The sequence below is a fragment of the Triturus cristatus genome, chromosome 4_2 (genome assembly GCF_964204655.1).
Source record: "Triturus cristatus chromosome 4_2, aTriCri1.1, whole genome shotgun sequence".
Taxonomy (NCBI): domain Eukaryota; kingdom Metazoa; phylum Chordata; class Amphibia; order Caudata; family Salamandridae; genus Triturus; species Triturus cristatus.
In genome coordinates this window covers 351,772,018-351,798,300 of record NC_140586.1, presented here as the reverse complement: position 1 = coordinate 351,798,300, position 26,283 = coordinate 351,772,018, and the positions used below count along the sequence as shown (strand labels likewise).

The 26,283-nt window shown below is 44.8% G+C and overlaps 1 protein-coding gene across 1 annotated transcript in view; it reads left to right on the top strand.

Annotated features, from left to right (window-relative positions):
* CACNA1E (calcium voltage-gated channel subunit alpha1 E) overlaps positions 1 to 26,283 on the top strand; it is a 1,399,715-nt gene that overhangs the window by 605,421 nt on the left and 768,011 nt on the right. The gene's annotated exons all lie outside the window — the stretch shown is intronic.

The following is a 26,283-nucleotide window of genomic DNA, read 5'->3' as shown; positions in this document are numbered from 1 at the left end:
AGATTTCTGTATTTATTCCTTCAGCTGTCGATCCCTGAATCTGTTTGCCATCTATTTTGCCTCCTTATAACTTCAGTCATTGCAAAATGCTGCTGTAAGAGTGCTGCTGGATCTTCCCAAACACCACCCGACGTCTAATGGCATAAGGCAACTACATTGGCTGCCTGTTTGACGAAGGGTGCACTTCAAGGCATTATGCCTAGTGCACAAAGCTGTAAATGGAGGAGGTGCTGCGGACATGAAATCTCTTTTTCCGCGTTATGTACCGTCCCGCACACTAAGATCTGGCAGTCTAGATCTGGTCTGCCTTCCTAAGAAAAAGAGAGCCCGATGGGGTGGCAAGGCTTTCTCATTTCAGGCGGCAAAGATATGGAATTGCCTGCCTACAGAGCTACGCTTGCAAACGAATAAGATCTTGTTTAGAAAGGCATTAAAAACCTGGCTATTCACTAAATCTTAGACTGGAAGCTGCCAATCCTAATCCTCACACAGCGCCAAGACGCCTAGGCAATAGTGCACTCAATAAATAATTCAGTCAGTCAGTCATACAGCACCATTCTGTGCTGCAAACGTGTTGCTTTGGTTGGAGAGCACAAGAATGAGGGGTGTAGGCTGCTTCACCCAGTGAAAGAGAGACATATCACATCCCTTCATGAATAGCGCCGTCTGAAGGTATTTTGGCACTATACGCAAGTTATATTTTTTCACACATCCTCATTTGTCCACACGTGCACAGCATGCGTCTCTCCTTTCCTATGATACGCTCTATACTTTTTAGCTAAGGATGCAGGATTGATTAACTGTCTGTAGTTGCGCATGCCATCAATGCAAATCTAATAAAAACATTTGAATGTGACCTGAATCAATAACCCACAAGTGATGTTGCCGTGAGTGAGCCAAAAGTCAATTCATTTCGTGGAGTGCACTACAAATATGGATAAAGTTATTCTTTTGTGCTAGCAGGTCATCGAACCAGAGGTGAGGGAGGCATTTGTTTGTTGTGTAAATTTTGTGAGCAGAATCCCTGCCGATCCCAGTCCGCAGACGGTGCTCACAAAAGTAAATGATCTTCTGGTTGGGTCAATCTTGTGAAGCTGGGATGTCATCCTGTCTTTACTTTTGTATGCAGGTTGTTTTGTCCTTGTTGAATTTCTAGAACGAAATGAGTGCTCTTGAGTAGAAATCGATATGGGGTTTAATATGCTGTTCTCAGGAGGACGTTTCAATCCATGTCTGCTAATCTCATTGCAGCAATTATAACTATCTGAGGACTTTTTTTGAAAGTGGTACTCCACCCTTGAGGCTATTATAGTAGTCAATATTACTCTTGACTGCTGACCGTACCGATATGGTTTTTTTTCTAGGACTGCAGCCAGAAAAAGTACCTTCAAGCCTGCCACACTGCGAGCTGCTTGTTGTCTAGCTATCTTTGGAGGTTCAGTCAGCTTTTACTTGTTTGCTAGGGTTTTTTCAAACAACATTTAAACTGGTTCTGCCAACTCCCACAGCGTCGGTCAGTTGTCGTCACGGGGGCCCGCACCCTACCCTTTGGCCTCTTTGCTCGCCCCTTGTCCTTCTATTAGGACAAGGGGCGAGCAAAGAGGCCGGTAGGGGTTCCCTGCGGGCCCCTATCTGGTCCGGCGTTGCCTCCCCGGCCCATGTCACTTTCACGCCATCACCGGTGGGAGCCCATCAGAAGCATCATGAATTTGGTAGTGTTGCGTTTCAGCCAAGTGTCTGGCATCCCTCGATCAAAGCTGACAAGGAAGTTGGGCCAAGTGTCTTGGGCTCTTGGTGAACCAGCAACACAGGACGCATGTATTGAACCACCAAACGGCGGTGTGTAGATTGTAAAAAAATCACAAAATCTGCACAAGCAGCCATATTGCAAGATGACACCCAACTTTATTTGAAACACTTCTTTTGCATCAAGGGGCATTGTAACACACTAAGGGCCAGATGTGCGACCATTTTTTGAGGTCGCAGAGGGGTTTTAGGCCCGTTTGCGACTACAAAAAACGTGTGGTCAATGTACCAACCCTATTTTGCGAGTCTGCAATCATTTAGAGACTCGCAAAAGAGGGTTAGCGACTCGCTATTAGGAAGGGGTGTGCCAAGGGCGTCCCTTTCTAATAGTGTCTCCTAAACCTATGTATGAATGTTTTGTGACCGCAATTGCGCTCGCAAAACAATTGCAGTTTACCGCCCTTCTCAGAAGGGTGGTACAGCACTCGCAAATGGGAAGGGGCCTTTGGGAATGCATGCACAAATATTTTCCAAGAGAAGGCAGTGGTTCCTGGACCCACTGCCTGCCCTTAAAAAATGAAGCTGAAAAGTTTAATTCTTATTTTTTAAATGCAGCCTGTTTTTCTTTAAGGAAAAAGGGCTGCATTTGAAAATAAAACTGCTTTATTGACAAAGAAGTCCCAGACATGGTGGTCTGCTGACCCCAGCAGGCCATCATCCCTGGGAGTGCCAGCCATTTCCAATGGGGTCGCAAATTGCAACAGCCTCATTAATATTCATGAGGCATGTAATTTGCGATCCCATTGGGAATCGCAGACAGTATGAGACACTGTTGTACATAGCATTTTGCGCCTCACAAATTGCGAGTCGTAATTTGTTGCAATTTGCGAGTCGCACAATGCTATCAGACATCTGGCCCTCAGAGTTTTAAAATATTGTACGCAATAATTTATCCTTCTCCCCCTCTTACCGACTATTAAAGCAGTTTCATGGGACCCAGGTAGGATCTGAAAGCTATCGTAAAAGAATGCTGTCACTTTCATTAACGTTTAGAGATGCCCAACATGCATGCATCCTTAGAAGTGTGTCAGACTCACCCTTTTAGCTACAATTCCTGCCGGACGCTCATATTGCCTTCTACTAATGTTTCTCTTATTTGGCGAGTGCTCCTCTTCCACTACCCTCCTACCTGAACTGTCATGTTATTTCCAAGATTTCGGGGCATATTTACTAAAAAATGTCGGCGTGCGGTGCTATGCTAAATTTGGCAACACTGTGCTCTGACTTTTTTAAAATGCAGTGATGCACCGTATTCATAAGAATACCGTGCACTCCTGCGTTTCCCCTGGTGCTGGTGCGAAAAAAGCAGCCTAGCGTCAGCGCAGGCATCCTGCCGCCATGTTGCAAGAGTGCCTGCACTGCAGGGTTGATTGTTTATGTGCAGGAAGGGACACTTTCCTGCACATAAACGATCATTAATGGCGATTTGCTCTTTCTGTGTGCTGCAGAATGAAGCACACATAGAACGAGCAAAATACGAGGAGAAATTAATAATTTCTCCCTGTATCACCATTCTAAGACTAGGTATTACCCGGCCTTAGTTTTTGGTACTGTCCCAACCCTGTAAATCTGGGGCAGCGTCAAAAAGAAATGGGTGTTGTGGTGAAACATCAACACCCATTGCGTGCCTCTTTGCCGTAAAGAACTGCAGCGGAAAGAGGCATATTTACACTGCCGTTCAGTCATATTAAGTGGCTTAGTGCCACCTCATAAATATGGAGAGTGCGGAACACCACTGGAGCGTAAAAAAAAGTGCCGCTCCGGTGGCAAAAGGGGTGCATAAATATGCCCCTTTGTTTCGAATAGTTTTTATTAAAGAAAATTGCCTACTACCGTCGTTCATGCTATTCATAGCAGACTTGAAGCAATACATTGGATGTGGCAAGCCAGTCACAGGAGCTTGGCCCACGCATTGAGGTCGCTGAGAAATAGTCTCCTCTCTGCGTCAGACAATGGACCGGAACTAAAGAACACCCTGGGCTTCATAACAGGATGCATGCAGTCACATTTAGGAGGGTTATTCAGTACTGGGCCTGGTTAATGGTACTGCAATATCTATCAGTACAGGTTAGCCGGTTACTTCTCACATACTGTGGCATGCTACCACCTGGGTTAGAGGAGGATCCGACGGGGGTACATATTTGTGAGTATGTTTGTGAAGGAAAGCACCAAGTCACGACAGAGGGAGCACAGCCTGCCTCCGGACCCCACCAAACAGGATTGGAGCACCTTGGATTCGATCCGGCTCCTAAAGGTAAATCCCCCAATGCGAATGGCAGGTCGCGGGCCAGATCTCTGCAGGCAGAGGTTGAGCCAAGCTCTCCCCAGTGTTGCTGTAAGAGTTCATTGGTACCTGAGAGTCACGCAAGGTTGATTGGTATTGAAGTAACTGGACAATCGTGCAGTTCCACTGAGTGTCATATCCTGGATTATTGCAAGATATGCCACAGGGGGCTATAGCAAGGTTTCTCAATTCAAACTGGCACATCAACAGCCTCTAATGTCAATGCTAAAATGCAGTTTTTCCACCGATTCTTTTCCACACCACAGGACTAACAAAACATATCATATTAGCTGTCATGATCTCTACGAATATGTAACGTTACAACGTGATCAAAATGATCGCGGAACGTTACATCGCAGATTTAACAAAGCAAGTCATTACAACGACTTGCGCTGGAGGGCTCTGGACTTAGGAATAGTAAGATTTACTATTCTAACACCAGTCTACATACAGTAGGGAAGGTGTTGGAATAGTAAATCCTACTATTCCTAAGGTTATAGCGCCATCCAGCGCAAGTCGTTGTAACAACTTGCGTAGTATTACCCGCGATGTAAAGGCATTGTGATGCAGTGCCCGCGTGGTAATGGATGTTTCCCGATCTCTACACGTCAGACACGCTTCTTGATATCCTGGCGTTTCATACTGAGGATTCAGTTCCTTTGTCAAGGTCTGACCCTTTATTCCTTCCTACTCAAGGTCAGCTTAGCCAGGATGTGACCATCAAGTGATCATAGATAAGCTATCCCATCCTTCAACTCCATTGGGCAATTAAGAAAATGTGATTACAGAAACAGGCTTGTCTTTTTCAAACATATAGGATAACCCTCGCAACTTTCAATGAAGTTTCATGAAGTAATAGCCATGAAGTATGAAGGCTTTAGATATTAACTCCCGCCTCCTTAAATCTACAGCTTATTGTGTTTTTTAAATCTTACTCTCTGTATTAGCGAATCCTTTAGTAGTCATCTTTATTAATTAATTTATTTAAACATTTTGTAGATCGTTGGCTTCAAGTGCAAGCCGCTACGTAGACCTGTGAGGACAGAAGAGTAGTTCTTGAGTGTTTCTTTCCACAGCAGAGGAGAAACAAGGTCTCTGATGGGTCAGGTATTGTCTTAGTTCAATACCCATGAGGACATGAGTAGGTCTCATTTTGAGCCTTCTGAGCTTTGAATGAAATATATGACACCCAAAGAAAAGGCCTTATTTTCTGGGGGGGCAATTTGTGGGCTCAGTCTGCTGTTGACACAGCCATAATCGCCACGGCTCTCATTACGGGTGGCCTGGAAAATGGAACAGATTTCCCCCACTTCTACAGTTACCAATACATGGGGATACCAGTAACTCCAAGTGTAGGAAAATCCGGCCCGTATGAGTTGGACCTTGAGGGTCCACTAAGAATCGAGGAAATATCAGGGGAATGCCCCTCATTTCCTCAGTTCCCCCGGACCTTTACACGGAGATTTCTGCTGTTTTCAACAGCCGAAATCACCATGTACAAGTCAAAAAATATATAATTCTGATGGGGCCATTAGTAGAGTTTTACCAAAAGGCTACTGTCTCCTTATGACCATTTCAATGGAGCATCAGTTGGGGCGCCAGTTAGGGCGTATTACAACCTGACAAAGTGAGACAATTTAGCCTAGTTGCAGAATTTCACCCTTTGGGGGAATAGGAGGAATTCCACTGGTGATCGTTGGAGGAAAAGGAAGAAGCTTTAAAGAAGCTGCAAGCAAACTGATACGCACAGCACACAAGCGCATGGACAGCCTCTGCCTTACACCTCACTCTTTCAGGGTCTTTTTCATCCATGCTTTCTTTCTTTGTCACCTTTTTCTATCTTTCTCGTCCTCCTTCTTTCTCCCTTTATGTATTTCTCTCTCTTGCTCTGGGTCAAGGACTGTTGAGGAAAAATGACTGGCATTCCCTGAAAATGAGTGCTGGGGGACCCCACTCTTAACTACTCGCTCAGATTACGCACTGATGAGATTGATAGTGTGGCTACCTCTGGAGTCCTCTTGGTTTCTTGGTTATGAGGGCTCCCTCCCCCATCCTGTACTTTTCTTTTCCCCCGTCTCGTTACCCCTTATAACTTTATTTACTCAACCCAATATTTTACCTTTATGGGACATTTTTGTTTTGACTTCAGCACTACCAGGGTTTATCATATAATATAACTTGTTGTATTACACACTCCTCACTAATAGGTTGTGAAAATGGGCTACCATGGGTTTACAATGGGGAGGGTCAGTGAGAATCTGACTGTTTCCTCCCAAGATCCATACTGCGTTTGTACAACGACAAGGTTTTCCTTCTGAGAATTCCCTTATTTATTTCCAAAAGCCTTTCGGAATTTCATTTGAATCAGCAAATAAATACCTGTACTGTTCAGACTGGACCTTAAGCTTTCTTAGCCAATGACACATAGCAACTTTGACGTTTCCAAAGCACTAAGAGTCTAATGGAAAAGAACAGCTCTTTTTAGGGTTTTTGAACATCTGTACGGGACTGTTGGTCAACCTGCCCAAGAGAATGCACATCGTTTGGAGGAATTCAGGGGATCGGAGCTGTGACCTCTAGCTTACTCCCTGCTACTCCTGGAACTTTCTTTGCACTCTTGGCCTCAGATGAGGCGAATGTTTTGCTGCCATTTCAAACTATCATATCCATTGGAGACATTTGCAGAGAAGTTGCAGATTGTCACTTTTACATGGATTACTAACCATTAGCAAAAGAAATATGTTGAGTCAGAGCCCAAAGATTTGCTCACAAGCCTGCGACCAGCACTATCGAATATCAGGTGCCGGATACCAAGTCTGTGTAGTCTTAATTCCACCCCATGCCTCTTCAATCCACCAGCAAACACTCCCTACTCCTTTATCTTACTATTTTAGGGTCTTTTCTTCTTTGTCACTGTTTTTCCATCTTTCTATTTCGCCTTCTTACCCACATTTGTGTTTTTCTCTCTCTTGTTCTGTATCAAAGTCTGATGAGGAAAAATAAGTGCTGGTCCACAAAAATGAGTGTTGGTGGGCTCAATATGCAACCACTGGCTCAAGATAAGCAGGGCATGGAGTTGGGCCAGGAACGTATGCTCAAAGTATTTACTCCAAACCGAGCTGTGCATATGCAGTTAACTTGCTCTGGCGTTGCAAGCTGAAGAATAAGAATTTCAACCCAAAAAACATAGTGAGAAAACATATCTTTGTTGTGATTCCTTTACATTTCATGATTAATGCCTAGAACTCGTCTGGCACAGAAATTTCATCACTATTGTAAAAGATAACTATCGCAGGACCCTGAAAAAATACCATAAGCTGATTAGGTCCACGCGCTGCCACTTCTACGCCAGAAAAATCGAGCAAGCTCAAAACTCCTCTTGGGAGCTGTTTTCCATTGTGGAATCGATATCCTCTTTGGATTGCATTTCAACGTCTGTTACTCCCTTCGGTTGAAGGCTGTATTTTGATTGCTCAATTTTTCTCTGTCAAGGTTTCTGATATTTATGCCACCTTTCTGGAAGCAGTCAGAAATGCAACCTGTCTTGGTGCTTGGTTTAAACTATCTGCCACTAAGGCAGGGCTCTCAAGTTTCAACCCTTTAACCACGAAGGAGTTGATCCCTCTGTTGACTAGTATCAAATCAGGCTCACCTAGTGACCCTGCCTCACCCTTGATCTTGGATCGAGGAATGGAGGTAATTTTGACTGCGCTGTATGATCTGCTCAATAAGTCCTTTGAGCAAGGTCAGATTCCTATGAATTGGAAAAACGCTACTATCACACTTAAAAAAGCCTTTCTTAGACCCCACAAAGCCGGAGAAATTTAGGCTAATTTCCCTGCACGCATTCTTCTCCAAAGTAGCTGAGAAACCTGTAAATAAACAGCTGTCAAGCTTCATCGAGGCAGAAGAGCTGCTTCCTGATACCCAGTTGGGCTTTTGCCTGCAGTTCAGTACAGAGTCTGTGCTGCTACTAGCCTCTGAATCCCGTAGGCAGATGGTTGACGGGGGCAACACTACAGCACTAATAATGTTGGACCTAAGTGCAGCCTTCGATACCATGTCCCAAGGCCTTCTGCTTGAACGGCTGTGGAACTACTGTATCAGTGACACAGCTCTGCAGTGGCTAGCCTCGTTCTTACAGAACTGCACCTTTCAGGTGGTGGAAAAGCTGTGTTCATCAGAGGTCCTTTCACTGCAATGGGGATGCCACAGGGCTGTGCACTAAGCCCCACCTTATTCAATCTCCACATGTGCCCCCTAGTGGATGTCATCAAGATTTTCGACTGGCTGGTGACAGGCAGCTTATTATTACCTTGTCCCAGGATGAAGGAGATACTGCGGCTCAGTTAAGATCCTGTCTGTCTGAACTGGCTGAGTGGATGAACTGTAGTTGCCTCAAACTAAATGCAGGAAAAGCTGAGGGTCTTAGGGACCAAGCATCGCTTTGGTTCACTGCTTGGTGGCCAGATTCACATGGGCCGCTACCACGCCCAAGCCAAAAGTTAAGAAATCTCAGCTTTTGGTTTGATGCTAGTTTGTCATTTGACAGTCAGATCTCCAACTTTGCGGGGAAATGTTTTGAAATTTTAAAAACTTTGAAGAAGATCCTGGGTTTGCTTCCAGAATGTCAGTAGTCCAGGCTCTGGTAAGATCCAGATTGGACTGTTGCAATCTGAGGCGTTTGCCTACAGGGCCAGCTTTCGTCAATGTGCTTCTGTCATAAGATCTTAATGGAAAAGGGCCTTGGTATCTGCACTCTCTTGTGAAGCCTTATCTACCTGGCAGAAGCCTGAGGTCTGCAGGGGCCTCTTTAGCAAGATTCCCACAGTGAAAAGAGCATGCATTGGAGGATGCTCTTTTAGCCTCTTAGGCTCCAAATCATGGAACACCATGCCGCCGGCATTTCGACAAGAAAGTTCTGAACTAGACTTTTGAAGGAAACTTAAAACCTATCTATTTAGACACACTTAAAGGTCATTTTGAATGTGATGCATGGGTTCTGTATCTGTGAGTGAAATTTTAATGCGGGAATCCTTCGGCTGAAGTAACCATGAGTTCTATAAATCATTCATTACTTTTATTAAGTGATTATCCACTCAACAAGCACTCAAGATTTTTTAAACTCAGTGTCATTCAATTGGTCATCAATGTTTTTTATCGATGGCCAACATCTTGCCTGTGTGGACATTCCCCAACTTCCAAGAGGTGTTGCGGTGCCCTGAAGCTTTCCCTACCCCTTTTAAGAGACTGGAAAGTAGCTTCTCAAAATCCCTACAAGGGCAGCTGAAGTTCTACTGTTGTATCCTGCTGCTACAGCTTGCCTTTTCTGCGTTGACCCCACTCATCCCCAGCTGTTCCAGGAAATCAGAGACACAGACACAGGACCTTGATGTTATCTTAAACCCTTTTTAAAGACTGGAGAAGGCCTACCCAACAAAACAGTCTACAAATGTGGGTGTTCACTAACACCCACTTATGACCTCCCTAACCCTCATCAGTGGCTGCAGGGGGCTTCACGAGAAACCTACTGCTAGAAGTTCAGATGGGAGTCAGCAGTGATTCTACTTGGAGAGCACACTCTTCTCTCCACCACAATTTCTTATTTTTTGTTCTTCACTGACCCTCCTATAGATGGTGACCCAGTACCCACTTGGATATCTGGCTAACTAGCCACATAGAGAGAGACCTGCAGGGACTGTGACAGTCTTTTGTGCCTTAAGGCGTGCACCCATTGCTTTGGGCCAAATTGCTATTGTTGGTGACACCTCTAGGGCACCTAGGTAATGAGGTATGTCCACTCTGGACAACAGAAGTCCCGAACACCAAATCACAAGATTAGTTTAGTTCCTTGGTTACCGTATACTCACTCTAGTACTCGAGGCATAGCCCCCTACGCCCCCTACTTTGCATATACCACACAAACTGATGCTCGAATTGCCATTGTGCAGCTCTAGATGTAAGCGAATGTTAGGGCCACAGTATTCCTTAAATCACATGGAAAAGTTACGCTGGAAACCATTCTTGCAGGAAGACTGTGATTCTCCCCATCGGTCCAGCATTCTTCCTTCTATCAATCCTTGTTCACAAACTGCATTGTGTTGTGTTGCTCTTCTAGTGTGTACTGTGCTTCAAGAGCCTTAGAGTTTTGCAAACGTTAGATTATGTTTATGACCAAATATATCTTTGGGAATTGAGCCCATTAGCTTTAGTTGGTTCTTTCTGCTAGCGTACTGTAATTATGGTGAATCTCAAATAAGACACCTCTGAATTGGTAACTTTGACCGATGTTTTGCTAGAAAAAATATATATGAACTGCATCTAATACTGCCCTGATGTCAGATTGCCGCCCATGCCATTAAAATTATGATCAAGACTTTCCAAGACAGTGTCCAATCCCCTGGGTTTTCCTGTGTCACATTAAAGAAATGTAAATCCAAAAGATGCAGACCAGATGTAGGAAAGTGCTCCTAAATTCCACCATGGAGGCATCTATCTTCCACAAATACATCCACTAGCATCTAAAGATTAAAATGCATCTTATGTTTATATCAGTAAATCATCTGAAAATCCAAGTAACTGCAGATTTCGCGAAAACAAGTCTACCATACCACTATTATATTGAGACAGAAGTTCATAAAACAGATTCGGACAAGGTTCCTGCCAACTAAAATATTGTGCTGGCCTCAGGTAGGGCATATTCTGATGATCTGTGTGAACTTTGATAAGATTGTGTGCTCAGTAAGGTACCTTTCCCTTGTGGTTGACACCTGATTACTTGGCCCCCAAACTATTTTATAGTCCGTGGCGGCTGGCATCTACGGAGGGTCTGGAGGTGGGGGGGGAGGTTGCGGGGGGACGAGCAACAATATTAATATTAAATATTTTAAAAATTCACCTGAACCAACGTCCCCCGTCCTCTGCTCCAGAACTCTTCTCAGGAACTGGATGCAGTGTGGGCACCAATCCTGGTGCAGCTCTCAGCAGCACCCTGATTGGAGGGAGTGGCCAAACTCGCCACTCCCGAGGACACTGGAGACCTGGACTTACTCTAACCCAGCTCTCCTAATACAGCTAGGTGAGAGGTTTCAAAGTGCGCATTTGTGGATGGCCTTCACAAGACGTTCGTCACAAGATGTCACAAGAGGCACATGCCCATTTTGAAAATTGCACAATTAGCCCGCCTCCTCCTTGCTGCCGTCATTCAGCAGCAACCCCGCCCCGTTCAGAATGGGAGGAATTAAAATAAAATGGTCATGATTTACAATTCTATTTTCCATCTTTGGGGGTAATTTAAGTGGGGCGAAGCTCCTCCACTCCATCAGAGGAGCCGCCCCTGTTTAAGGGTGTTTTATATCCCTCTCTGCTCTGCAGATCGTGAACTCTTGAATTCAATTGCCGGTCCTGTAGAATTTGTGTTCCTTTGAATTGCCCTAAAATATGTTATGTGCTTTTATGGACTATTGAGCAATACGCTGCCTACTTTTTCCCTTGACAAAATGGTTCCAGCAGGTAGCAAAACCGAAGTACTGTACATTCTAACTCTTGACAAATCCAAAACATTGGATTCATGGGCGCTGAAGATGGTACATATCAGCTCTAAATGGTATTAGCTGTTGATAGAAACATTTCTCATCAGTTCTGCATAAAACTGATGTTGACTTAATGAGACAGGACGTTCCTGACATGGTTGCTTCTTTCTAGCAAATTAGCTAAAAAATGAGCATGACATCTATGTAGACAACAATGTATACTTCAGCGGTGCCTTTGAAAATGTCATTGACAAATCTTATCCAGTCCGCTGGAGCGTTGCAAAGCCTAAAAGACGTCGCCGATTATTAACAGGGCCAAGCCCAATGCGCAAAGCAGTTTTTAGAAATGTATTTGGCTACATTTGTAACCATATAGAAGACAAAGCAACAATTATAACTATCAAATCACACTGGCAGACTTAAAGTAACACAATAAGTGATGCTTCCGGTCCATAATTCTGTCTAACTGAAGATACTGTTAAGAAAGTTGTGTAATAATGTTTGATATAAATTAATTACAGTCATCATGGCTAGGAAGGACTTTGTAAATGGTAACTTGGAGTAGAGTGTGGGCAGATGGAGTCCTCATCAATGGCGGCTGGCATCTGTGGGGAGGAGTGGGGTGGGCAAATGGGTGGTGGATAAAAATAAAAAAAAACACCTGCGACACGTCCGACTCCGATCCCTTCCTGACTGCACGTCTTCCTCCTGCAGCGCGAGCCCTTGAGAAGTGCCCTACCCAATCCTGGTGCTGCTCTCATGCTGTGAGAACAGCGCCCCGATTGGACAGAATGGCCTAACTTGCTGCTCCCAAGGATACTGGAGCCCTGCACTTACTCTAACACAGCTGTCACAAGACAGTTGGGTTTGAGGTTTGAAAGTGCGCATGTCTGGCTGTAGCAAGACAGCCAGACAAAAAGACATGCGCACTAAAGTGCAGAGGCAGCCCACCCTCCTTCCTGCTGCTGTCAGTCAGCAGCGCCCCGTCCTGACACGAGCATAAGGACGGGGTTATATTGAAATACAATGGTAATAAACCAACTTTATTACCATTTTATTATTGAATTCTGGGTCATTAGAAACCAGTCAGGTGATGCTCCTCCGCTCAGAGGAAGCACCCCTGCTCCTCATCTAACTCCTAATGCATTTGGAAGACTGTGGGGGGGGGGGGGGGGGGGGGGTGGCAGTGGAGTTCGTAGCAAGCATGGTATTTCTGAATTCTGTTTACTTATCAGTAGGTGTACATCTTGTACATCAATGTTTTCAACTGTTCAATGCCGTTGTTGACAGTCTCAGAATATACTCTGTCTTCCCTATACAGCACTTCTCACTGTCATTCAGGAATACTGTGGAAACCCGACCCATCTCCGTACAGATCTCAGGCACCCCCCTTCAGCTTGTTTGCCCCTCCCCGCCCAACCCACCTTCACTTGGACTCTCTTAGTGATGACAGAATATGGCTTTTTCAGAGAAATGCCAGCATGGCAGGCTGTAGGGTTACGTCTGGAATTTGACTAAACGAAAATGTGGAATATAACTCATGGATCAGTGTGAATTACGGGTTTTATGGTCATAATGTCAGCTCCAAACCACTTTGCAAAACTTCACCTTGTCAGGGCTACTAGAATCATGCGGAAAGAGAGTACCGAATTATGCGTCAAGAAAAGGCAAATTATGTGGCCATTATGAGGCCCATTCTCTGACAGAATTATTTTGATGCATTTGAGATAAAACAATTTGTTGTAAATACAATCTGCTAATTATGCAGCAACTTATGTGGCAAATGTGGTAAAAGTTGCACTCACAGATTCTCATTATTCCACTAGGCTGACCATTATTTTATCAACAATCTATTCATAAGAGGAAAATAAGACAGAAAGTTTCTAATGCGAATCAGTGACCTTTGTTAGGTCACTTTGAAGAGAACATGTAATCAGTGTCTCCCTTCTACAAGCAGAACGTGTTTTTTAACAGCATAAAGAGTGTTTTCTAAAATTCTCTATACTTAACTAGGTAATTAAGTATTGATCATTTCTTTTTACTGCACAAAGCCAAACAGCATAATCCAGTACTTCCATTATATACAATAAACATGTCTGTTTGAAAAACTCATTCAGGCCCACTAAGGCACAGTAAAAGTAATGTAAACATTAAACAACGGGTAACTTGTAATATGGCCATATATTGCCATCTTGGGGTTCTGGTTACATTTACAAACTGCTCAGCCTTCGGGTTACTCCATATTGCATCCTATATACATATACATAAAACATCCACGACCACAATAAACACAATGGACCCATTTTCAAATCACAGGTCCAGCTGAGTAAAGAAAGGGGTATAACGAATTACAGCTCGTATAAGATTACAAACTGCAAGTGTACTTACAAACAGGTCTAGAAGAGGCTTTTGGGGGCAATAACATTAGTTGTAGTGGTTTGTCTTCTGCACCTTCCACTCGACCAGAAACCAGAGAAATGGGAGGCAGCGAGAGCCAAGCAGAGGAGTGCTGTAAAAAGGCGGGAACATCTATGCCACTGGGGAGTAAGACAGGAGAATGCACAGGAAGGATGAGGAGCAGGTAGAAGGAACTAAGGGAAGGACGGAGCAGGGGAGGGAAAGGCAGTGAAAGAATGAGGCAGAATGTAAGCTGGGAGAAGGGGTCGAGGTAAAGGAAAGGGTTAAAGGAGGGAACAGGGATGTAAGATATAAGGGCACCATAACACTTCTCACAATGACCCACTGCAGTTCACTCTTTCAATCAAGCACTCCTCCACGCTGGTGTAGCATGCTCTCCCGCTGCTAGTATGCTTTGGAACCTTGTTATGGGTGTGAAGCACTTTGTAAAGGCAACGACAATATGATAAGGGGCTCCTCCCCCTCACTACAGATGAGCGTTTTGAGTTGCTTCCTGAAAGTTAGGTGAGGTTGAATCATTTTCAGATGGACCAGAAGGGAATTTCATAAGTGTGGGGCTACAAGCGAGGCTTTACCCCCAAAGGAAGATTTAGGGAATTGTGAAATATTAAGGTGGGGCAAATGGAGAGGGGGTGCAGTTGATTAGCTGGTGATTTTTTTCTGCAAGAAAGGAGGAAGTTTTACCAAATAACGCATTTGTGAACAAGGTGGAACACTTCAAACGAAACTCTAGCGTGCACAGGCAGCCAACCAAGACTGGCATGGACAAGTTTTGTCTTATAAAAACACATGGGGCAGCAGTGATGAGTATGGCGGGTTGGTTTTGAATGGTTTGAAGACTCTAAAGATTATTTTTATTAGGGCCAAGATATAAATCATTACAATAATCCAGCCTGCAGCCAATCAAAAGTATGCAAAAAAGTGGTGGATGGAATGCTTGAATTAATCTCAGCCACTACTTATTACTCGGCCCGCATCTCAGTCGATCGTTACTTTGCACACCATGTCACCTCAGTTTAGACCTAGCTATATTCAAATCAGTCTTGACCCTGCTCCAATTGGAACAGTTCAGCCACAACTGCCAAGCCAGGTCCTTCCTGAACCGGAAAGCAAGCATCCAAGGAATGGCTTTGCCCAAGTTATAGGCTCATGGTTACAGCGTTGTTCCAGTGATACAGTGTGCACGGGACCCACGTCTGGGAATACCCATCTAACATAGGGCGACACATTAAAGTATTAAAAAAAAGTGATGAATGGAATGCTTGAATTAATCTGAGCCACTGGTAATTACTCGGACAGCATCACAATCCATCAATATTTTGCACACCATGTCACCTAAGTTTGGGCCCCGCCATAAGCAAATCTGTCTTGACCCTGCTCTAGTCGGAGCAGTCTAGCCCAGATTGCCAAACCAGGTTCTCCCTGAACTGGAACACAAGCAACCCTGGACCGGTTTCACCTTAGTTATGGGCTCATCAGCTGGTAAAGCATGGTTCAAGTGACATAGTGTGCACTGGACCCACGTCTGGGCATATGTGTCCCACTTAGAGGTATGCCAACTGGAGCAAGGCTTAGACTGATTTGCATATAGCTGGGTCTAAACTGAGGTAAAATGGTGTGCAAAATGATGGATTGGGACACGGCCCATGTAATTACCAGTGGCTGAGATTCATTCAGGCATTCCATTCATAATTTGTTTTGTATACTATAGTGCAGCCAATCAAGGAGCATTTGACTGTTTTTCTGATGTCAAATGACAAAAGACAAAGAATGGGCCCTTGTTTAAGTAGTAAGAATGTGCAGGAGGAAGTAACTGAATACACTTGCAAAACAAGTTTATATTATTTCATTTTCACCTCCTGGAGGTCCAAGTGTCATGGGCCACAAATGGGAGCCTATACAGAGGGGCAATCTGCAGTTACCTTGATTTCCTTTTTGTCTATATTAATCTTCAGTCAATTGAAATTCATCCAGTGTTTTACATTGCGTAAGCATTCTTTCATTTTTTTTTTCTTCGGCATTTCTAATGGCCCTGTCGGAGGAAAAAAAGAGTTTAGTGTCATCTGCGTTTTCTCCTGGGGCTACTCTTTATGATCTCTTAAGAAACGGTGAGGACCCCTTCAGAGCAGTGCCTGAGACCCCACTCAACAGGAGCCTGAAGAGCGAAATATTATGACCCACCATATCAAAGGCCGCTGACATATAAGACAAGATCATAGTGCTAGCACTATCTAAGATGGCTGCCATGTAGAGGTCGTACTTATGAACTCTAAACTGAATACCCAATGTGGGTGGAGGTTCAATTAGTTGTTTCTACTTTCCTCAAGGAAGAAATGCTAGGTGGAATGTGTCTAGTTTAGCTCACATATAAATCTTTACCTTTATGAATTTGCATGGGACTTCTGAGCCACATAACTGGGACCACACAATATGGAGGGAAGAAATGTCTGTTGCACATGTGCTGCTGCAATTCATGATCTGGCAGGCCCTAATATACTAAATGAGGGTTCTCCAAAGTTGGTCCTGCCGGGCCAGATCAATGGCAGATTTTTAAGATAACTGCATTTATCTAAATGGGGATATGCTAAAATTCTGGCATGTATTTGGCCCTCCAGGAACCCTGTATTAAATGAACATTACAGGTTGGCAGAAGGGAAGTAGGCGTGCCATATTTAATGGCCCAAATATATCCTGCAATGTGAACCGGACATAATTATGTATCTTGTAAGCTTTTAGCAGCCCTCTGCAGCACTCCTGTGCCAAACAGGACTAGCGCAGGAGACGTAGGTGTGCAGCAGTTGCACGTATCACTGCACCTTTTTTATAAATATGAATAAAAGATGTAGCAAGCTCTGCACTCTCCACACTCCTGGCGTCACCATAAAAGACATATTTTGTGCTGGAGGCATCTGCAGGTTGAAATGCAAATAACATACCGCCACTGCATTTTGTGCTTTCACTCCTTGCTTTATTATTGCACAAAATGTGCTTTTCCCCATCTGCCTGATGAGGAAAATAATATCAGTCATCTGTCCCTAAGGCTTGAAGAGAAGGAGTTTAATCCACTTTTATTATATCTATAAATTTTCTATTATTTTCCTTATAAATGTAATGTAGTAAAATAACCACACTCTTGCTGCCGGGACATAGCGCACAGTTCTTAATGCAGCGCTTTGCCTCCAGTTATGATCATGCACCTCAAGTAACCTGTAATATTGACAAATTCAAGCCCTTTTCCCTTCTAACACTTTCACTTAATGAAAAAGTTCCCATCAGGGTCTGCATATCTTCTGATATTTCTTATCACAATCACGCCATGCGACTCCCATTTATCTTGAAGTTTCACTAGAGTGTCAGGCATATTGAGCACCGAGGCCACCTTGCGTGGCCCTGAGTGGGTCCATAAGTCCAGAGTTACACAATGCAGCACAAATTGCTGCGTTGCGTTTCTCTGTCCTGCAGCCGCGGTCCGTGGAGGGAGTTCCGTGGGGCGGAAAGGCGGGGGAGGGGCAGGGTGGGGTACTAAACATCGGAATATGGATAATTGGAGGTAATTAAACAATTAAATAAATAAAACGAATTTCGTAGCGTGCGCTGCATCGCATTTTGTGATGCAGCGCGCGCTGCGAAATTCGTTTTATTTATTTAATTGTTTACTTACCTCCAATTATCCATATTCCGGTGTTTAGTACCCCCCGCCCCGCCTTTCCGCCCCACGGAACTCCCTCCACGGACCGCGGCTGATGTCCTGGGAAGGTGTTCCATGTGCGTTGCATGGGTATTCCCTCGCAACACCCATGGATTTTGACGTATTCCGAGATTTATCATTGCTGGTAGACTTGGGAATGCGCCAAAAAGATAGTCTTCTCAGGTGAGGCGTAACGTAAAGAAATATCTTTATTTTTCCTTATTACTTATTCTTTCTAAGTGTGCTGCATTTGCATTCTGCAGCACACACAGAGAAAGGAATAAGCCTCTCAGGATTGTTTTTGTGCAGGTTGGTGCCCCTCCCTGCACGAGAACATTCCTGCATGCAACAGAGGCACCTTTGCACCATGGTGCAAGGGTGCCTGTATTGGCGCTAGGAAGCCAAAACGGCGCCATCGCAGGGAGAAAGGCAGTAATGTGCCATATTCTTTTAAATACAGCACATTCCTGCCCTTTCCCTGTCAAGCAATGAAGCAAGGTGACTTGCTGCGTTGCGCGACTTTCTCCTAAATGTGCCCCATACTCTATACGGGAGGAGGTCTGAAGTAGAATAGTTGGTTTACAGTCGTAGCCTCTGGTGCCATTCCCATCAAGTATGTAGGGGTCACACTGAAGTCGGTGTCTGGAGGCTGTGCTATGCACATCGAAATTGGGATCTGTCATTTTGATAGGAAGGACGATGTCGAACTATTCTGTCATGGAATTAAAAGAAGCACTGGGGGCATGGGCCCTAAACACGATAAAGATTCTCAAAGTGAGCATGTGCCTGATGTCGAAGAATCTAGCTTCTTAGTGAGATCAGAGAATGTGGGCTGTGCTATTAGGTGTCAGAGTCAACAGTTTTCAAGCATTGCAGATCAAAAAATAAATCCTCTACCTCTTTACCTGAAGCATCTGTCACCCTAACTAAAGTATAAACTTTCGATTCTCAACAATGTAAAACTCGGGAGTATGGGTAACAAGTCCAACTGGATTCCCAGCCCCCACTATATTTCAGTATCATTTTTTAGTGCCTGCACACCATCCATCCCTGCAAATGTCTGTGCACTTCGGAGAACTAGAGCAGTCCAGCAAGTAGCATATGGGTCCCTGTCTTGCGGTGTGCCTTTAACCGCTTAACCGCGGCACGAAATTCGCTGCGCTGTGGCGGTTTGAAAAAGTGGGCGGGCGCGTCGGCCAACGGACATGCGCAGCACTAGCCAGGTAGTGCTCGCGACAGCCGTTGGCCGACGGGAGCACGGAAGGGGTTAAGATGCACCTCTCCCACTGGAGTCAATGCCTGTGGAATGCAGCAGCTCAGGTCATATGTTGGGTGGGAATTGCTGTTGTAGTGCATCATCACTGATGCTGGGCTGATGGTCAACGTTGTCTCTTGCATCCTGCTCTGTAGAATCCATTGCCCCATCACTGTGACTGTAGGTGCTTTCGCCATACCTTCTATTCTGCCAACAAGATCTCTTAATTTGGGGCCTTGGGTGTGCCACTGGCAAAACCATCGTGGATGTAGGTTGCAGTTATTCTGCCAGGCATTTTTGGACTTTTCTCTCTTCCACTCTGTTCCATACGGCCTCTGGTGTATCAAAGAAGAAGGCCTTTCCGCCAAAAAGGACTCGGAGGCTGGTTTGGAGCATTAATACAGACTCAAGTCACATGGCTATGAGCGTTTGCTTGACAGAAATAAAAGAACAGGGCCATTGCTGAACTGTATGGGTTTAATATGGGAACACCATTACTTTGATATTGTGAAACTGCACAGTACTGATAGAGCCCGCTGTTCTTAGATGGCATCTTTGTGGAGGTAATTAAGAAGGCGTGCTATAATGGCTTGTGTCAGGGCACCATGAGTTGATTTTGCCATCAATGCTCAGTGTGCTCTTTCAACGACAAAGCACTGTGAGAGATCTTGCGAGGGAATCAAAGTTTTAAAATAGTTTGCAGGAAATTGTTCCTTGCGAGGTCCCTCCAATCTCTCTAGAATGGCCACAATTGTGAAGTTGCTGCTTCTGGCCCATCCCTCACCGTCTTCGTGTCTTCCAGGCACTTGGACAACTTCTACTAGGCAAGCGAGTGTTATCCGTGTGGACTGATCCTGGTCTTCAGCAACTAACAATGTGGTCACAGTCTCTGTAACCCACGTTATGGTGTTGTGGAGGTCTTGTTGCAGTAATGATGTGTCTCCTAGGATTTCTTCCATTTATATGTTTGTGTTTTCAATGGCCTGCACTATTGCGTCCACAGAGGTGGATCAACCATTTTCACTTGGGATCTGAGGCATCTCCGGGGCACAAGTGATCCTACAGTGGGGAGATTTGAAATACCTCTTTTGGCGTGGGCATGACTGCTGGCCTTTTCTTTGACCATGGTGCACTCTAACTGCGCTCACCATAGCAGTGGTCCCATTGCATAAAAGGTTCTGCAAGAGCACAGGGGACAAATGGGTCTGTTTTCACCTATTTCCCCCAGTCCGCTCTCAAGTAGAGCCGCTCTGCTACTGGGAAGTGGGGGAAAGGGGATTATGTCCGAAGCCACTCAATCTGCAGAAAATCTGACACTCCTGCTTGTCTCCAGTCATGTACTGGAGCCAAATAGATGAAGCCCACGCCTGGCCAAGTGAATCTGTCTTTCTGTCATCCCACTGCATGCTGATCAAGTGTCTATTGAGGTTCACCTCAAGGGTCTTGCATCTGATACCACAGTATAAGGCAAATGTCATAGATGGCTTACTGAAGAGCAAGCCGCCCCTGTAGTGCCCCTCTGCCCCTAGCCTTACTCCTCCTCATGGCACCCCCTTCTCCTCCTCCTGAACCTCGCCACATTGTGTGCCAAGGCTTCCCCTCACCTGTGGCTACTGCTGCAGAAGAGTGCTTGGCTGTGATGCTGCAGACTGATATCATAGTCAGTATCTCACACCTGGTCCATCGCGAAATGTGGTCACTCCAGAGGGCAGGGGGTGGCCATTTCCCAAGGTGTGGCCGGATCCCACTACTCCAAGGCCCAGGGTCGATCCTATGCTTGAGGAGTCCACTGCTTAGGATTGCCAGTGTGTGACGGGAAATAGCCACCTCCATGCTTCCGTGCATTATATCTCTCTGCACCATATGTACACCAGGGGTCCGCCGGGCTGAGTTCAGTATCTATAGACAGCTAGTTGGTAAGCAGCTCTGTTGGGACTCCAGGACTACCAGCTTCGACTGCTAAGGAGAAGTCAGCAGTCACAGGAAGCCCTACCCATTCCATCCACCATCTTGGAGACAGCCTTGTGAAGGGTCCCATCACGCCGCTGCAGTCATCTGAACCAGTTGAGCTCAAGATTTCAATGCTTTTGCACTGTCTACTGCTGAGTCCGATAGTCTAGGCAGGAATTCGTTAGAAAAATGTCTGAATTGGTACAGAATGCTGACACGTGGTGGGGATTGAGCAAAGGAACCTAATTATGCAAAAGCCATGGCTCACAGATCATGCCCCCAATCAACCCCTGTTTCTAAGGCTATATTATTTCTTTGGGAACATTGTTCTGATAAATGATCATTTCATGCTCCCCATTTCAGGACTCTGGTGAGCATCTTAGGCACAACTAAAGTCACCTGGCACCTTAAGAATATGCACAGTCGCATATAGCTGTCATGTAACATGGATCTGCCTCCGACACCGCAACAGTGTCACTGTTTCGAGTGAAAAAGATCTGTGTGGGTAGGGCATATGAGGGTCAGATATGTGCTCCAATCAAGCCCTGGCGGACTTGTTGTTGAAGCTAGCCAGGCATTTGCTAGAGATCTATACCTACCAAGAAACATTTTCTGGTGAATTTGATGCAAAGCCATGCTAATCATTCAAAGACAGGAGGAGCAAAGATCCCAGGAAAGAAAGGTGGCTCTAGAATTTCCTGAAACAGCTGTTTGTTTTTGACGGTTACCAATCATGTTTTTTTACATTCTGCAGCCTAATTTTTTTAAATAAGGGCCATGATCTATCCGTCCATAGGAGGCAGGCACCATGCATTCAGGGTGAGCAGAGGTGCCAGGTGGAGATAGTGGTGGTGAATATGCCTCGTTATCCCACAGTCTTTTTCACTGCAGGGAATTACAATGCGGTCGTTACAACGACCGCGTTGTAATTCCGCATACCATTACCCCGCAAGTCGTAACAACGACTTGCAGAGGGGGGGTGCTGGATGTTGGGATAGTATAATTTACTATTCCAACTCCAGTCTGAGCGGACATTAGGGAAGGTGTTGGATTTTAAATCCAACACCTTCTTCCCCCTCCGCAAGTCGTTGTTCCGACTTGCGGAGTAATGGTATACGGAATTAAAACGCGGTCGTTGTAACTACCGCGTTGTAATTCCCTGTTGGCAAAAAGTTTCATGGTAATCGTTGTTTACCAGTGGTGGTAGCAGGAGCCCGGTCTGCCTGCTCCGCTCTTGTCAACTATCTACGCTCTCTGGAGTGCCAAGATTAAAGATCAAGGGCTGAGCCATAAGGTACTCCACAAATTAATGGGATAGAACCACATCAGAATTGACCCTATCTCGCCCTCTACGTTTGTTTTTGCATTTTATTGTTGCTTCATTAAGGTAATTGACTATGTGACGATTACGCTGATGGCAGATAGATGTTGTGTCTGAATCTCTAGTTCTAATGCACATCCTCTAAATAACATGACAGGGAATATATGCCTCAAATCTTTATGCTAACAGTAATCCAGCAAAAAATGTGGCAGATTTTCAATCGGTTCTAATTTACATTGATAGGATCTAGGCATGAAGCTTCTGAGACTCCTTTTAAGATAGCAGTCACACGTTCAAAGTCTTTAAGTACAGTCCTGTGATCTGACTCCGTGAGGCATATTCACAAGAACATTCGCCACAGGAGTGTCACTTTTTTTGACGCTCTGGTGGCGGAGCGCATTTCCCATATTAGCAAGGTGGCAGTAAGCCACTTTGCATGGCTTTATGCCACCTTGTAAATATGCCCCTTTCCTCTGCAGCAAAGGGGCGTGCAATGGCTGTTCCTGTGGTCGTTCCACCGCAACACCCATCACTTTTGAAAGGCTGGGGCAGCACCTAAAACAGTGCCATTCTAACGCCACGGATTACAAGGCGTTAGAATGGCAATACAAGGAGAAATTATTAATGTCTCCTCGTTTTTTGCTCTTTCCATGTGAGCTGCATTCTGCACACATGGACCTCTTCCACAGACACTGGTGTAGGATTATGTCCTCTATTCCAAGAAGTGAAATGATTCAACACCGTGAGTCTCTGCCACAGAGGCCTATTTTCTTCATACAGATTTGCCATACTTAATTGCACATCTTTGTATCTTGATGATAAATATATCATAAAGGTATGTAGATGTGACATTATGCATGGTAAATCTATACTTACCTACATGTACTTACTATCAGGATATTTTGGTGGTTGATTTTCTTTACCCAGAGTTTTATATAGTGTGAACTAGACCCGACGGTATCAGAGCGCTTTAAATGAGCACCAGTTGCGTTACAGACAGACACATTAATTTTTTGCTAGGCACAGGTAGATTAAGGGATTTGCCCAGAATCACAGAAGATTGGGCGTCCCTGCGAGACTCGAACCCAGTTCCCCAGTTTCGAGGTCGACCGCTCTAGATGCTTCAAGCTACGATATTTCAGCAGCACCAGTGCTTAATTTGTAACAGGTGTTCAGAGCACTGCTCACAAGACAGCGGCTGGTGCTGTTAAATGTCCCCATGCCCAGTACCAAGGCTGCACAGTCCTGAATCCACCTGATGCCTCTTTAATACGCTGCAAGACACCCCCTGCCCCTTTATTTCACTCTTACAAGCTCCTGTTGTCTCCCTTGTTGACAATTTTCTGTCTTCTCTTCCCTCTTCTTTCCCATATTTGTGTTTTCCCCTCTTCTACTATCGGGGAAAATAAGTGCCGGCGGACCCCACTTGCCCCAAGAATGAGTGCCAGTGTGCCCCACTGGCAACCACCGGCTCAAATGAAGCACTGGATAGCATGATTATTTGCGGCAACCCTTAGCAGTCAATATGTTACCCAACTTGTGAGTCAGCCTTCTCTGTGATGACCTCCTTATATGCACATTAGCTTCCTTCATGTGTGAACTCTCCAGTAAGTGCTTAGATGAAGTTACCCGAGTCTCAGTATTTATACCAAGTGTACTTACTTCTTACCTCTTGGCAACGGTCTGCGCGCCCTCCAGAATAGCCCTTAGCACACGATTTTGCATAATATATCATTTCTCTACCTTCTTGAACTCCCCTTCTCCACATCTCTTTACTGTAAAGAAGCAGCGTTTATGGATCGGCGGCCTGCGAGTCTTGGCAGTAGTGCCCAGGACCCGTGTTTGAAATAAACTCTGCCAGGACCTCTACTCTAACTTGCTCCACCTTCCATAGTTGTTTAATGTCCTTTGTCTGTTTCTCCTTTGTTGTAACAGTGCTGCTCATTTTGACAAATGATCACTGTCGATTTTAGATTAATATAAATACATACCATATATATAAAAATTAACAATATACCATGGCAGTGTTGATGGTATAGCACCTTGTGGTACCCAGTATGTAATATAGACACTCATCTAAATGCAGTGCATACCTATGAATCTTTTCTTGAATTCAGACAAGAGATACCCATTTTCTTTTTGAAGTTTTCTTTTAGGAGAACTCATTATTCTCCAGCTACAGAAAATCCAGCGAGCAGGATGTAACTTGCATTTTTGAATCCCACCAGGGAGTCTGTGGTTGTGACAGAATTAGTGTTTCTTACTGTCCAATACAGGAAGCTGTTGGTGAGAGTTCTCAACCTATCTAGATAGAAGAGAATTTGCATAACTTTCTTTGCTGAAATTATATAAAGTACCTGATCGAATCCAAGAAATTACGTTCTATTATGTAAAATGCCAGCTTTGCAATTTGGCACTATTTGCGTCCATGCATCCATGTTTGGTGTGAGGATGCTTTTTGCATCCAATAAGGTGTAAAATTGCATGCGATGTGAACAACAGCCTCCAACAATAGGATTTTTACCCAAATGAAGTCAAATTTATTAGGGGTGGGCGGAATTTGCGGAATTAACCTTCGCAAATTATCGCGAGAATGTTTAAAATTATCGCAAACAAGCAGAAATATCGCGAAGATGCGGAAGTTTTTTTCCGGCATGTTCGCGCGATTTTCTGCATGGTTGCGGGTCGCCAACTTACCCATGTGGCTGCTTGCGGGCGCGGCCATCTTGTTTTGAGTTGTTCTCGCGGTGCATGATCGCGAGAAGAAAGACGTGATCGCGCGACGCATGACGTCACTGCGGGCGCGAACTGTCGCGAGACAGCGCAAATGGCTAAAAACAATACAACATCTCATGGAGAACGCGACCGGATCAAGAAAACTTGTCGGCGAACGCAGGGATTCAGGTAAGGCGATCGCGCGCGCGCGAGAATGTATCATTTTACAGCGCGAGCAAGAAACAAATTATCGCCAAGCTGCGGAAACCGGAATTTTTGACATTTTCGCGCTCTCCGCGGAACGCAAAAATGTCAAAATATCGCAATTTCCGCGAACGGAACGAAATTTTTGCCCAGGCCTAAAATTTATGCAATATAGTGAAACCACAGGCATTTCACGTAACAATCGTAATGCACAATGACAGAAACTAAGCTTGATTACTTCACCATGGATGATTTGTCGCACAGGCATTGCACAGACATGGGAAGTAGACATGACATATTGTGTGCATTGCTGCAGTGTTGAACTCAGACATTCCCCCAGGTGGCAACAAAAAATAGAGGCGTGGTTTAGAAAAGCCACATTTCACGTGGCTCTGGGCGTAACAGAATATGCCGCTATCTATTAAGAATTCTTAGCGCAATGCACCTAGGGCACTCAACGGAAACTCATTTTGATTAGTGGTGGGTGTAACTTGCGTAATTCCTTGTAGCGTAATCATGTGGAATTACCCAAAAATTCCACAAGTTGATTATGCGGAATTATACGATGAGTAATTTGCGCTAGTTTCTTAGTGCAAAATGCACCCTTGTGTCCAAAATGGATGCAGGGATTCCTTTTGCACTAAGAAAATATCAATAAATGCAACAGAACATAAACAGTAGTTTGAGCAATCGCTGGCTAAATGTGCTCTCGCAATAGAATTTCCCCCCCAAATGAGATTTAATTACGCGTGTGGGCATAATCGAGTTATTATTGGTAATTCCGTGTCAAAGAGTAGCACAGAAGTGCCACAATTACTCCTATTACTCTGGTGTAATTGAAATTCCACCCAGGTCTAATGTCAATGTTCTCAGAAAACACTGAGCAATCGCCTTGTCAATGTTGATGATTTGTACGCACTGCAGAGTGTTATCCACTCCAGTCCTCAAACATCCTCCATCTACAGACCGCCCTTATCGATCCCATTGGATTTTAGCATCATCGCTTCAAGAAGAACACCGATTCTTTCTCAGCTCACCCTGAGAATCAGCTCCAGTGTAACAATCATATGAGCCGTAGCACTGCAGACCCTGCCTTTCATTTAATGAAGA